Source organism: Perissodus microlepis, chromosome 19 (genome assembly GCF_051167445.1).
Source record: "Perissodus microlepis isolate ML-2025 ecotype Zambia chromosome 19, ASM5116744v1, whole genome shotgun sequence".
Lineage (NCBI taxonomy): Eukaryota > Metazoa > Chordata > Actinopteri > Cichliformes > Cichlidae > Perissodus > Perissodus microlepis.
The window spans coordinates 17,038,736-17,054,136 of record NC_140479.1 but is presented as its reverse complement, the minus strand read 5'-3'; the positions used below and the strand labels follow the sequence as shown (position 1 = coordinate 17,054,136).

The window sequence follows — 15,401 nt, the reverse complement described above, 5'->3', positions numbered from 1 at the left end:
CAGTGATAGTGGTGATAGCAAATCTACAAAGAAATGCAAACTGTGCATTTCTTTGAGAAATGACAGGAAACTGTACGACAGGTATTGTATCTGCTGGGCCTGCAGGATGGACAGAGCAAATAAAAGAATTACCCTTCTAACCTTTGGTGAAGCAGAAGTTGACAGGTGACCTTCCTGTTTGATTTCATCTGTTAAATGTTTGCATAAAAGGAAAAATATGCACATGATAATAACAGACTGTGGTTGTTTTTCTTTGCAATAGACCAAGTCATATTGGTTTGAAACATTTGATGTTATTCATGCAACAGTCTCCTTTTCAATCAACCTGAAAACTACAGGGGAAAATAAAATGCGAGCTAGTTGTGTTTCTGCGGGGTGTTTGCTAATCTATGCTTGTATCAGCAGGATCCAAAGGCTTGCAGCCAGTGCATGGCCAATTGCAGCAGTAAACAAGCTAACTCAAATACCAGGGTCATTTAGATCTCTCCACACATAATTACGCTGCCAAATGTGGCAGAGAGGATCAGAGGTCTGCAGCTGAGTCTGCGTTTTAAAAATGCTTTTGTCTGCAAGCTGATTTGTGTTTCAAAATATGTCACTCGAAAATGGTCTCAATATTTATTAAAGAATTAATCAGCAGCTATTATTTATTTTAAAATGGTTAAACAGTAGGGGAAATACTAATGGCTGACAATCCTTACACCCAATACACTAAACTGGAGCTTTTTTGGCCATTTTTCTCATTGTGTCATTTATTTTTGATGGTTCTTTTAAATTGAATAAGCAGGTGAGTGCAGTAGTTCAGTCCTGTTTTTTTTCAGTTAAGACAGCTGGCCAAGGTAAAGCCATACCTTCCAGCTAACGTCTTTGAGCGTGTTATTCACCTTTTTCTTACTTGCAGATTAGACCACTGCAATTCATTGTATTATGGTCTAGATCAGGCCACCATCCATAGTCTTCAGATGGTCCAAAATGCAGCTGCTCGCCTGCTAACTGGTACCAAACGGAGAGAGCATATAACCCCAGTTTTAGCTTCTTTACACTGGCTTCCTGTCTCCTACAGGATCCTGTTGGGTCTGTGTTTCCACAAACCCCGCTAATTCTAGAGACTTATTCATCATGAAGAAAACAAGACAGTCGATCAATCGATTATTTGCGCAAGGGAGGCCTCGTCTGTGTCCACCACGAAAAATGACCCCCCCAGACCTGACCTCCTCCTGCTACCTTTTATTGGGAGACAGTTCACACAAAACACGTCAGAACAAAGCCACGCCCACATGGTCCTAAGACAAGGCGTGTGTGTGTGTGTGTGTGTGTGTGTGTGTGTGTGTGTGTGTGTGTGTGTGTGTGTGTGTGTGTGTGTGTGTGTCAGACCTCCTGCTGACCAAAGGGTCGTAAACGCAGGAAGCTTACATCAAAAGAAACAGATCTTTCAGATAGGATGTATCTACAATAAAACCTCCCCCAGCACAGAGTGGTTGGAGAGGTGGTCAGGATCAAAGGAATGGCTTTGATCCTACTGCTTGAACTAAGACTGTACAAATTTAAGAAACACAATGGCAACATTCAACAATTAGACTTAACAGATCCAATTTAAACTTCTACTTTTTGTTTTTAAGTCACTTAATGCCCGAGACCCTCCTTACCTGTCTGAGCTCCTCTCTGCCTATGCTCCAGGAAAAACCACGAGGTCTAGCTCAAAACTAATGCTGTCCATCCCACGGACTAACCTCAAATCCCATGGTGATAGATCCTTCTCTGTGGCAGGTCCCAGACTTTGGAATAGTCTCCCCTTAAATATTAGATCTGCACAAACACTTGAGCAATTTAAATCATTACTAAAGACACATTTCTATGCCCTGGCTTTTAACACACTATGACCCAAGCATTTTGGTCTTATTTGAATTAGTTTAGTTATTGTTTTAATTCTTTTACTGTCCTATTATTGGGTTTTTTTTACTGTTATTATTGTATTACATTGTTGCTTTTTAATACCATTTTTATATTGTTAAGCACTTTGTGCAGCATCGGCTGTTTGAAATGTGCTATATAAATATGACCTTGACCTTGACCTATGCATTTATATTCACGAACTTTCCATGTTGTTCCATCTTTCCTTTCATTCTCCTAAAAACGAATCCATCTGAAAGCATTTCTGTGTGGACTTGTTGAACATTATTCGCATGTGAGAATAGAGTTTCGCATAAATTGATTCATGCCCTGGCTTGGGAAATTGACAAATAGGTGAGTTCATGTTTTCTTGGCTCTGCCAGAATGTGCCATGCATGGAGATTCATGGAGATTTCTGCCTAGGCCTGTTTGTGTTGGATCAATCACACCCAGTTATCTAATATGGATCAGGTTTTGCATGATAAACGAACAACTTTTTGCACTAAAATGTGTTTACATTTCTTGTCACGTATTGCAGTGCTGCATCTTTTACCGTTCTTGTTGTTGTAGTTCAATTAAATTGAGGTCAGGAACATTCAGCATCTGACAATGACGCCTTAAAATCTTCAGATTCTTTGTGCATACACTCACCTTCTTCATGGCACAAATTCAACAAGATTGCTGTAATACACTCAGAGATTTTGGTCGATATTAATGTGGTAGTATGACACAGTTGCTGCAGATTTGTCAGCCTCACATCTGTAAAGAAAATCTCCTTTTCTACCACATCTCAAAGGTGCTTTATTGGAGTACACTGAACTCATTCTCATGTCCAAGAAACCAGTTTGAGATTAATTGAACTTTGTAACATTCTCAGTTGGTACTCAGTGTTGATACAAGGCAGAAACAATGCCTATGTGTTGTTTGTGCCAATTTCTGACCCTACCATGTCAGAATTCAACATAATTCAAGACTCCTTGCAATAACCCACATTTTCCAATCATCTGTTGTCAAATTTTGGTGAGGCTGTGAGAACAGTAATCTCAGTTTCCTGTTCCTGATGACCATCCTGTCTGTCACCAGCACCCGTGCTACATTCAAAGTCACTTAAATTACCTTTCTTACCCATTTAGACTTCAGCAGATGTTCTTGACCATGTCCAAATGCTATTTGGTTGCTGCAATATGATTGGCTGATTAGATATTTGAGTTAGCAAGCAGCTGAACCTTTAAAGTGGTTGGTGAGTGCATGTCTGATGGTACCAGGCTTATAAATATGCAGGTATTGTCCTGAATTAGTAGTCAGGACTTTGGTTTTCACTGCACTATATTATTTATTTATATTTAAATTATTCTACTACCAAAGTTCCCATCTGTGTATGGCTCTAGGACTTTTCTGCATTCTATAGAAATTTCTTCCCGTCTTACTCACCTTTATTTCACCTCTAGGATTAAAGGTAAGTCCAAATGTACCTCTAGAGTCCACTGCATGTAATAATCTTCTGTAATAACATTGTTTTAAACAATGGTATTAAATTGGAACCGCTGAGAATAGATGACATAATAGGCTAATTCCTCTTTTAATGTATCCTCTGACTGTAGTCTGAAGTGGCAGGCAGGCTGGGTGACATTTCTAAAGAAATAATGGAGAAAATTATTCCTTTTAGAAATGTTGAGCCCGAAGGAAGAAAGATAAAGACGAACGGTGGTGAGAAAAATGGGCCAAAAGCGATGAGAATAAGCAAAGCAGGAAGGAGAAAGTCATTTAAGAAAGGGGTTGCATGTGATGACGAAAGTGCTAGAGTGAGGGGTAGAGATAGTCGTTCTGTATGTATGATTAGTAGTTATCAATTGATGTAAAATGCATTTGTAAAAGGACAGTTTATCTAAATCTTCTACATTAGTTATAAAAGGTAAAGTTATAACATGCCTAGAGCTGCCTCTGACAGTCTACAGTTAACATGTTAAATGCAAAAATTCATGACGGCACAATTAGAAAAAGACTGAAGTATGGCTTGTTTGAAAGGTCGTCTCGTGCATTTTCATGTAACATTTTAGAGAAGCAGGCAGGGAGAAAGCATGTTCTCTCTTAAAGGACATGACAGCATGCATTTAGGGGGGGAAACAATCACAGCACATCGGAACAAACGCTTAATACCAACTGTCAAACACAGGGGTGAAGGGGTGATAATTTGGGTTTGTTTTGCAGCTGCAGGACCTGGACACTAAACAGTCATTGAGATGGCCATGAACTCCTCTGTAGACCAAAGTATTGTAGAGTCAAATGTGAAGCCATCTGTCTAACAGCTAAAGCTTGGCTGAAACTGGATCATCTTACAGGATCTTGATCTGAAGATCACCAAACAGGGGCTGAGAAGGAAAAGATTGGATTGACTGGTTGCAATGGCTCAGTCAGTCCAAGCCCAGACCGCAATTGAGATGCCTTTGCAGGACTTTGAGCTGTGCATAAACAAATGTCTGCAAACCTCAATGAATTGGAGCGACATTATAAAGACGAGTGGGCCAAAATTCCTGCACAATGATGTGAGAGACTGATAAGGTAATACAGAAAAGGATTTCTTAAAGTTATTTCTAGTGAAAGTAGTTCTACAAGCTGTTGATTCATGGGGTCTACTTAGTTTTTCAAAACGCTGCAGAGAATTCAGTGAAATTCTCTTTTTCACGACTGTTTAATGAAGCCATTTAAAGTTTTATCCTCACAGTATAGCTAGTTTCATATTTACCAAGGAGGTAATTATAAGTACAAGCTTATATTAGTGTTTATGTGCGTGTCATTCGGTTTACAAACAAGATCACTTGAAGAGTTTTAAATGAAATTTGATAAGATTTGTAAGGGTATAGAGTGAGGAGATGTTAACAGTTTATTAAGATTTGGCTTCCATCGAAGGTCAACTCGATGATTTATTAGCCAAAAATGGACAAAAACCAACTTAACAATCATGGTTCTTACAAGTGTGGTGTGGTGTATATTTTCAACATATGAAGTTAAAGCATAGAATTAAAATACCATGTGAGATTTGACATCTGATGTCTATTTCAAGGTCAAGCTATTTAAAACTGTTTCTTGTTTGTTTTGACAACATAGGATTATAGGGAATAAAATGTCTTTTAAATGTCTTCATAAATGTATGTTATGTAAATGGTAAATGGCCTGTATTTGTATAGCACTTTTCTAGTCCCTAAGGACCCCAAAGCGCTTTACACATCCAGTCATCCACCCATTCACACACTGGTGATGGCAAGCTACATTGTAGCCACAGCCACCCTGGGGCGCACTGACAGAGGCGAGGCTGCCGGACACTGGCGCCACTGGGCCCTCTGACCACCACCAGTAGGCAACGGGTGAAGTGTCTTGCCCAAGGACACAACAACCGAGACTGTCCAAGCCGGGGCTCGAACCGGCAACCTTCCAATTACAAGGCGATGTCTGAGTAAATGTAACACAAACTGTTAAAACTGGCTTTAAAAGATTCCTTTGGCTCTAACTAAACCCTCATTGGGAAACAGCAGGAGGAAAAAAAACATCATTTTCACACTGTGCAACAGCCACTGTGGCATTTTACTATTAAATGAATATTTTTAAATTACATGAAACTTTAATAGGGTATATTGATTGAAGAGTGAGGCTGAGAAAATCTCAACACTTTACCTGATGTCAGCTTGGGGAAAAGGCCAGATACTGAGCAAGCAATCAATTCTGGTGAGTGACTATGTATATTTACTCACTAAGCCAGAAATAGGAAGCATTTTGTCATGCATTTTGTTCCTTTACCATAACCCCCTTTGTTTTAGACATAAAAATAAGTGTAAAGAAAGTGCACTGCATTAGAGTTAATTATGCTTTCACTAATATTTTTACAGTGTTGATGCGAATGTTTGAACGTAAGAAATCAAGTTTAAAAAGCTGCATTACAAGAAGAGCATCACAAGAACAACCACTGATGGAAATACCTTTCTTGAGTGTTTGTCTTGGACTTTTTCACGACATCAGAGCATGTTTGACTAGCTGCGGTTTGCATCCATTAATGGCTGAAAGGTGGATGTCCTTGGAATGGCAGTGGAGGAGACCAATCAACCACACTGAGAGTTTGGAGGAGGCAAATCGAGTTGGACAGGATTGGTTGTCAGCAGCTCTGTATGCCGCTGTCATAAGAGGCATGTGCAATCAGTGAGAACAGTTTTCTGAACATGGGAATCTCATCATTGAGGTTTGAAGATGCAGGTCCCTGACAAAAAGATCTCCCAGAGGAGAAAGCCATCTGGCATGTGTAGAGGAAACACTGGATCTGGCTAGACAAAGAATGTCAGGAATATCTTACTCAGGAATTTCCACAGTGAGCTTTAGTTGCTTCCCAAGAAAATGTAGTTCAAATGCACGTCACTCTCCGTGAAGCATGGCTCATTGTAAAGTAAATAGTCTTCTGTTTGTGTCTAGAGTCAGGTCAGCCAAGTATGTCAACTGCCATCTGATGTTATTAGCCTATTACAGAGTGTGAAATTACATGCATCTTGTTGCGTACTGCGTTTGACCTCCTTCCTTCAGAACTGCCTTCATTCCACAAGGTATTAGAAACATTCCTCAGATTTTGGTCCATATTGACATGATGGCATCACCCAGCTGCTGCAGATTTCTCAGCTGCACGTTCATGATAAGAAACTCACTTTCCACCACATCCCAAAGGTGCTCTGCGGGATAGAGATCTGCTGACAGTGGAGGCCATTTGAGTACAGTGAGCTCATTTTCATTTTCCACTCATTTTAAGTGATGCTCTTTTGGTACTAAGGACCCCAAAGTGTGTCACAAATGTATTCCCCACATCATTACACTACCATCATCATCAGCCGGAGCTGTTGATACAAGGCAGGATGGCTCCATGCTTTCATGTTGTTTGCACTAAATTCTGAGCTTATCTTAATATTGCAGCAGAATCACGACTCGCTATACCAACAGCATCTTTGCACTCTTTTCCAAGCTTTTGATGAGCTAATTGAATGATCAACATATTAAATATTTGCATTAACAAACAGTTGAACACGTGTACCTAATAAAGTGGTTGGTGATTATATGTATATTTTTAGCGGATCCTTGGGCTAATGTGGAAATCGTACCATCATAAGTCTTATATCACAACGGTCCCCAACCCCCGGGCCACGGACCAGTCATTTGGTACCAGGCCACGAGAGTTGAGGCTCGGGTGTGAAATTTATGGTTTTCTGGGTCTTTTCCCGTGTTGTAGTCATGTGTCTTATTTTGAAAGAAATATTTACGCGTTACCATAGCAACCAGAGAGCATAAAGGGGGCAGAAAGGAGGATGTTACTCTCAATGTTGTTGGCGCATTTCAGGAAGATGCTGCTAATAAAGTTAAACAATTACACAGTGAATTCGTTTTTAATTTTATATTTACAAAATACCACAGTTTTTGTCTTGGTCGTATCATTTTATTTTGTTGAATTTATCCACGATACCGTGAAAAAATTGTCTGACATTAAACCGGTCCGTGGTGCAAAAAAGGTTTGGGATCGCTGTTATAGCATACTGCTTCAGCTCTATGGTTTACCGATCATCTGTTGCAGCTGAGCATAGAGGTGGTATTATTATGTTGCTAACTAGTTTTTTAAATTCACTGCTAAAAAATAATTTTTGTTTTTCTGTATAACCCAAGAATATCAACCTGTATCAATACTGGAGTTGTGTATTGCACTGGTGGCACTGTTCCCCATCTCTTAAGCTGTGTGAGCTTGGGCAGGCTGATGGCCACTCCCAACCTCTATGGTCCCTTATCTTGGGAAGCGGATTCTTGTTTGGACATGTACAGAGTGATTGGTGTAGACAGGCAGCAACCAGTTTGCATATTCAGAAAAAGGATCTATTAGGAAACATCACTATGAACAAAAACGGTTACTGTTATAGAAGTGTATTTATGTCGACATACTGCTTCGTCTGGATTGTTTGTGCATCAGTTGTCTTCCATCAGCTTCTGCTTGTTAGCAGAGTTCGACTCAAAATTTGAAAACATACTGTGCCGGTTTTATCAATATGTAACAGTTAACTCCCAGAAACTTTTAGCTTTAATTGGATTTTTTAATGTTATGGAAGCCCCTTTCCGCCACTAAAAAAAAAAAAAAAAAAAAAAAAAAAAGGATCCATAACTTGAAATTTCGAGTTTTTTTTTCTCATAATTTCGAGTTATTTTCTCGGAATTTTGACTTATTAACTCGAAATTTCGACTTACTTTTCTCAAAACTTTGAGTTAAGTTGAAATTTCGAGTTAGCGCTGCTAATCAGTAATCTACGTGAATGACGTCATTTCCTTGTTACCCGGAAGCTGAAGCCCTCAGCTACAAATGCTACAGCTAAGCTACCAGTATTACATCCAGTCATGAATCCACAGATTGCTGAGTATTTTCAGCGTGGCTTCAAAAATGATGAAATCCTTGTGTTATTAGCTGAATCACATGGCGTTACTATCCGCAAACGTACTCGCGAAAGCGCCAGTTTGTTGCGATCTGGTTTTGAGTGAGCATTAGTCTGCGCATATGCTTCCGGGTAACAAGAAAGTGACCTCATTCACGTAGATTACTGATTGGCAGAGCTAACTCTAAATTTCAAGTTACGTTTCTCCAAATTTTGAGTTAATAAGTCGAAGTTTTGAGTTAATAAATCGAAATTTTGAGTTATGGATACTTGGGTTTTTTGGAGGGGGTTTTGTGGCAGAAACAGGCTTCCATAGGATGTTTTAAATTGGTGATTTTTAAAAATATTAAGTACATTTTTAAAAAGTTGTTAGGTTTCTCTCTTGTTCCAAAGAATATATTGATTTCAAAACTGATCCTTCTCATATTCTTGGTATTTCTTATGCACTCTTATTTGATTGGCAGATTAAATGTTAAAATAACAGAATTTTACCAGTCTGTGCTTACTCACTCATCCTAGGTTGCTCTAATCTGTTCTCTGGCCATAGATCTAGTCTGCTGCTACTCTTCATATCACTTACTGCTGTGCACTGTGCTGTAATCCTCCTCTCCGTGTTTTTTCCCATGAAATGTTTAAAAGAGAAAAGCCCACCAGAGGGGTTTTTTCTCTCCTGCTTTTAGGCCACTTTGCTTGCTTTCACACCATGAAGAATGACCTCATTCTGAGGCTTCGTGATCTTACGTTTCGTGATTGACAGCTACCCTTGACTCCTGCGTTGCGTCTCAGGAGGATCAGCGGGTGTCGGGCTCTCGTGAGGGGTGAGCGGAGCCCCTTACCCGATGCAGCCAAAGACGTTGCGAGCTGACTCTCGCATCTCGAGGGAGCGCAGCGCAGCCGCACAAGGGTAATTACCCAAGCACTGGGGTGAGGGGCAGATGAAGTGATTTCAGCACTTTTGAATTAAATATGGTCCAAGGAACATGAGTAATCCACAGGCTACTTCATGACAAGCCCAGAACCATTCACGGAGCCTTTTACGACGTATGAATACACATGGCGTTTCTTGGTATGAACTTTGTTGAATTTTAAAGGAGCGGTATGCACAGTTTTTGTTTTGTTTTTTTCTTCTTTCTTTCTTGTTCTCAGCAGCCTTGAATTAAACATGCTCGAAGGAATGGGAACAATCTACATGCCGCTCAGACCACAAACACACTGCCATCCAGCAGGGATTAAATACACAGAGGATTTCCATCCATGTAATTTAACTGAAATTTAAAGGAGATAATTCGCCATTTAAACTTTGAATTAAACATGCTCCACAAGATACTTCAAAACAAGATCCAGAACAATCTACAAGATGCTTTTATAATTATACATGATACATATTTCCAGATGTGCATTGTGTTGCAGTTCATAGTCGGGTGGTTGTTGGAGTCTGTAGTTTCCTGCACTTAAATCTATCCTGTGTGATTTCAGCTAATGTTTAAAATCCCATTGGGATTTGCAAGAGTTAGTCTTGTAGACAAAAGGTTGGTTCTGTGCCTCCTGTCTGCCCTTTTAATCTTCTTAGGCGTTTCACATGCACCCTTTTTTTTTAATCAGGGTCCTTGGCTGCTTTCCCTTTGTGGCATGATCTTTATATTTGTCTCCATTGCCTGAAGACAACAGGGGTGGTTTTAATCAGCTTTTTTTTTTCCTTTTCTTTTTTTCTCTTCGAAAATCTGTCCATGCACCTTCTTGCAATGTGAGAAAACCTGCTTGCAGTCAATTCTGTTTTATTGCAGAAGGACCAAAAAGTCCTATGCAGTGAAGCTAGCCTTTTGTATCTGTAAGCAGTTGCTCAGTGACTGACAGCACGAGAAGTGGGAACAGAGCTGTGTGCCTGAGACCTCGCTAATGCAGTTCAAACAAGGCCAGGTATCCTCCTTTCCTTCTGTCTGTGTGTGACTGACAGCGTGCATGTCATAGTGTGACCCTTCTCATCAAACTCCCCTTTGGGACTTGTCAAAATCCACTTAACCACTCAGACCTGAATAGTTAAGCTCTTCCACTGATCCTCTTTTTTTTTTCTTTCCCCCTCTCTCTCTTTAGGGGACCCTTGGGCTGTCGATCTAGACGAGGCCTTTAGGTATTCTGGAATAATTGTCACACTCCTTCTAGTGTTTTAGGTTATAATAAATATCGCTGCTGTCATCTTGAAGCTTTAAAAATATCTTTTATTTAAGTATAGATAATGTAAATTTAGGCATCTTTTAGCTTGTCAACAACACAAAATGTACAGACTGTATAGATAAAAGCAGCCGTAGCAGTTGAACCATTGGAGCAGAATAAAGTAACATCCTCAGGATATATTTTATGTATGTAGCATTATGTGAATACAATACAGACTGATAGGAAAGATATGCGCTGTAAATATAATGTTAAACGTGTTTACTAACACGATAACTGTACAGAAGTGTACGTTTAAGTGCAATCAGTGATTCACCTACAATTCAAGGAGCAGAGCATTTGAAATCCTTATGATTCCAGTTTTAATATTTAATCTCCTGTGTGGTCTGATTAAAAGACCTTTCCTGTACAAACAGGACTGGATAAACTCATCATTTCTACTGCTATGGTCACATTTTAGGTGCACCGTCTCAGCTAACTAATATTATATTCTGTATTTAATTTTTATATGCAGCTGATGAACAATGATAGGTGCGATGATATGATTTGCCTTTGAAAGATACGCAGATGAATGTGTCTCTCGCACGGAGCGATCTCCTCGGGGATCAAAGCTCAGAGGAGCGCTCGGGCACACAGAGCTGGCGCGCACACAGTCAGGAGACTTGACGGTGATAGAAAAGGAGATGGCGTCAATCTCTGGCTTCTTCTGTGCTCCGAGGTGACAAGCAGACCGCCGCTGTGTAGCCAGGCGGAAAACTGCCCTTTCTGGCATGAGTTGCCTCGGCCCTTTGGCACCGCACGCTCAACGTAGCCCTCGAACATCTCCACCATCCATCTGCAGCTCAGCATAATCTGCAGCCTCCTGCCACAGATCTGACTCTGGTATTGGTACCTCCTGCTGCTGCTGGTACTTGCTGCTCTGGAGTCACTGGTCAGTCACGCAGGATGAATAATACACACAGTAGGGTCACGATTAGACAAAGAGAGTCTGGGTTAATCTGACTGACTAATACTGCAAGCAAATGAGGTCACCGCCTTGATACTTATACTTAATGCTCAATGTAAACATGTCTTTTTTATGGAGATAAACTACAGCAGTGAGCACAGAGGAAACATTACTGCTTCTTCTATTTTTTTTTTATTTTTATCTTCTATGGCACTTCAAACTAGTATGTCCAGTTTACTTGGCTCTTCATCCCACTGTCATTACCTTCACCGCCCTTTTATGTGAATACCAGTAACTAATAGTTGGGGAGACAGAGCTGCTATTTGCTGCCACCTGCTGGTGAATTAGGGCAAAATCTGTATGCTGGCTGACATCTGAGGACCATCCAGATTATTGATCAGTCATATTCATTATGGTTCATGTTATTCCCTTTTCTGTAAGGTGATCATTAAAGAGGAAAAAGACTGCTGGGCTCTTCTTCAACACTTGTAATTTTTCAAAATAACTTTTCATCCAGTCCGGCTGTGAATGTTTGGATTAATTTTTCTATTCAATCGTAGCAAATACATTCAGCTAAATGAATGTCAGTAATAGCTGTTTTTGTACTACTGTTAAATCTATTAGTAGTATAGATAAACTTATACTGTCCTTTTAACCAGCTATACCAATTACTACTAATCTCTTTTGACACTTACTGATTTATTTTCATCTTTTATAGATGCACTTACTTAGTTGGTTTACTAATCTTTCCATTCATCCCATGCCTACAGCAGAAGTACCCCCTGGGGTGCACATCTGCTAAGGTGTGATCTGAAGAGCCTCCATATCAGCAGAGGGAGACATTCATGACCAGCAACCACACTGGGGAAAAAAATCCCCTGATGTATCACTCTCCCAACTCCACTGCAGACATAAACATGCAGCCACACTTTCATACACTGAGAGGTGGTGGTTTATTTGAACATGTGAGTCAGCCAGTCCCTGTGGGCTGCAGCTGGAGAGAGTACAGTGCCCCACCCAGCAGCAGGAGCAGGGTCAAATGTGGTTGTAACTCCCCCAACCTGCCCTCCCCCTCTCCCCCTCTAATTTATGCACGCTGGACTGCCCTCCCCTTTACTTCAGGATGTATTGTCCTCCACTCTTTAAACTGAGTTAAGTATTCAAAGGGAGCCATTCACTTACAGAACTGTGGTGGAACTAAAGAGCAACTACTGGATGGCTGCTGTTGGCACACAGATGTCTGTTTGCGGTGAGTGTATTTTTATGTATGTCCTGGAATGCTGCGCTATGGTCGGAGGTGGTAGTTTTCTGTAAATTAACAAGAGGATCTCTGAATTCGTGTTGCCTTTTTTCTGCTCTTGGGTTTTGCTTTTGAATCTTTCTCTGTGCTTTCAAATGCTTTTGTTAGTAAGTTATTAACCAAGTCGGTGCTTGTCCTCACATGATCCTTTGAAACATCACTCAGTGTGATGTGTTGAAGGCATGTAGTGATCTTTATTAGGTCCCCTGCTGAACTGTAACCATACAGTGTCACTTGGTTTGAATTAAGCTGTTCAAATCAAACACAAAGCTTTAGTAAATAAAAGGTTGTTAAAATAGATGCAGACATGGACTTTTTCACATTGTAGATCTGGTGCTCAGAGCACAGAAGCTAACTCAGATTTCACTAATTCACTTAAAAGAAGATCTTATGATCTTTATAACTATGTCGACCTTCTCATACTCGACATATTGACCTCTGACATAACGTGACCTACATTTCTGTCTCAGAGCAGGATAAAAAAAAATAATTTGCTGATACTTTGTGACCCAGGTGTGGTTAAGGCAAGCCAGAGGAACTGTAAAAACACTCATTAGACACTCTTGGCCCTGGGGGCATGTGGATCTTTTGTCTGCCCATGAGATGCTTATTGCTCGAGAAACGTGACACCACGCTCTCCTTTTCCAGCCTCTGTGGTCGATGTCTCATGCTACAGTTTTGGCGCAGACTCTGCTAATTTGGAAACAGTCGAATTTCAAGCACGCTGCAGTATTTTTGTCAGTCATCTCCGAGGAAGAATGTGCAAGATTGTTTATTCGATTTAACGTTCAGCTCACTTTTCTGACTGTATACTTAAGTTGTGTTTAGATTTGTCTATAACAGGGAAGTATACACACTAGACATCCACCATGTGTAATAAGCACTTAGGGCGCCGCAGTGTCATGTGGCTGCTTTACAATGGGCTGTTTATGTGAATCAGTGGCAGTTGGAGGCAGAAGAGCGACTGCAGCCAGGCACAGTGCAGAGCTTCTCAGTCGGCCTAAGCCTTGTTCCTCCTCTATATGAAAAGCAGCCAGATTTTCAAGCCTTCTTGGACTCGGGGGCATGTCATTTACCAAATGAATGGGCCTCTCTTCTGGACAGTTGAGGCAGTCAGAGTCCATCATGACACAAGACAAGTGGGCCCACAGTATTACTTTTCACTGCAGAGGGCTGTTTTCTGCAGGCCCATTTGCATGCCTTCAGGATATGGCATGAGTGAAGCAAGATAATAAACATGCGTGAAACAGCTTATGAACATTCTGGACGGCTATTACGAACACAGTTTGACTTAAATCATGACTAGACGTGATGACCAGCTGTCTTCCTACATCTTCTGTTTTTGCAGGTTTACCATCGCTGTTGATTTCTGACATTTTCATGCGCTTAGTTTCAGAAAATCCTGCTAAACAGGCTACACAGTTGTTAATTACATGGGGGGAAATTAGTAGACTCACTTACTTTACTCACTAAATTTAATTAGATTTTGTCCACCTCGCTTTCCTTGTATTTGTTCACATGTATATATATATATATTTTTTTTGTCTCCATCCCTTAGTTACTTAGTCCCCCCCACCCCACCCCCATATAGACCACAAACTGTGTCTCGGAATGAGCCTTTCAGGATTGCAGCTGGTTGCAATGTCAAAACCTGATAAGCACAAACCACCACAACCCCCCCCACCCCCGCTGGTAAACAGTTCCCTGGTTATCACAGACCCACCCTCTTTAATTCCAAATGTGGAGCCAAAGTCTCCCATTGTTATTTATGCATCAACATTTACAGCTCATTGACTGAAAGTAAAACCTTTTGTCCCTTACAACTCTTTTTCCTTAGGCACTTGAAAAAAGGTGATCCGATTTCTTTAAGTTTTCTCGTTCCTCTTCTTCTTACCTACACAGACATACTGCTTTAATCCTGGTTTCTATAACCATGCCATTGTTTTACAGAATCACCATTTAAATAATATAAAAACAATTTTGGCTATAATTACAAATAAATAATCAGTGAGAGAGAAATTTCGGAGTGATATAAGCCATTTTCATGCATGAGCTCAATAACAATCTGCAGAATCATTCTGCAACATCAACTCCTGCAATAATTTCACATGGGTCAAATCAGACCTTTCACATGCTTTGTACTAAATGTTACTGGCAAGTTCAGACATTTAATGTCAAAACTGGCTGATGGGGTGATGCCTAGACAAGTTCAGGGTTGTAATGCATGTGTAATGTGTCTGTAATATATATTGTGTCGTCCAGGTCGTCTGATAGATTCCCCTAATTGAATGTGCTCCCTCAACAACCTGTGAAGTATCCTGAGTTGAAAATACACCGTCTGTGGACCTGTGAGACATGAATTAAATTGTTAGAAAGAACTGTAGGCACGGTTACAGGCAAGTCCACAAAGAAATATCACCTCACTCTGCAGTTTTCCCATGAGACTACAGAGAATCTTATTGTTTACTTTCACCACTCTCACACCATCACTTCCTAGACATCACAGGCAGGCAGCTGTCTTCATTGAGAAACTTCTATAAAATTACTGGACGCTTCCTGCTTAGCACCTCGCAGACAGAGTTGGCAACAAGCTGGGAACATGGTGGAGACTAGTAACGAGTCTCCACCCAAATAAAAGACAGAAACAGAGCTTAAAGCA

At 40.5% G+C, this 15,401-nt stretch overlaps 1 protein-coding gene across 4 annotated transcripts in view; it reads left to right on the top strand.

Annotated features, from left to right (window-relative positions):
• sash1b (SAM and SH3 domain containing 1b) overlaps positions 1–15,401 on the top strand; it is a 60,791-nt gene that overhangs the window by 30,104 nt on the left and 15,286 nt on the right. The window contains exon 1 of one of the 4 annotated variants that reach the window (XM_084915638.1): positions 12,436–12,691. The exons of the other annotated variants lie outside the window; for them this stretch is intronic. The gene's annotated coding sequence lies outside the window, so the exon portion shown is untranslated. Of the gene's footprint in view, positions 1–12,435; positions 12,692–15,401 lie in introns of those variants that run through there. 4 annotated transcript variants of the gene reach the window in all.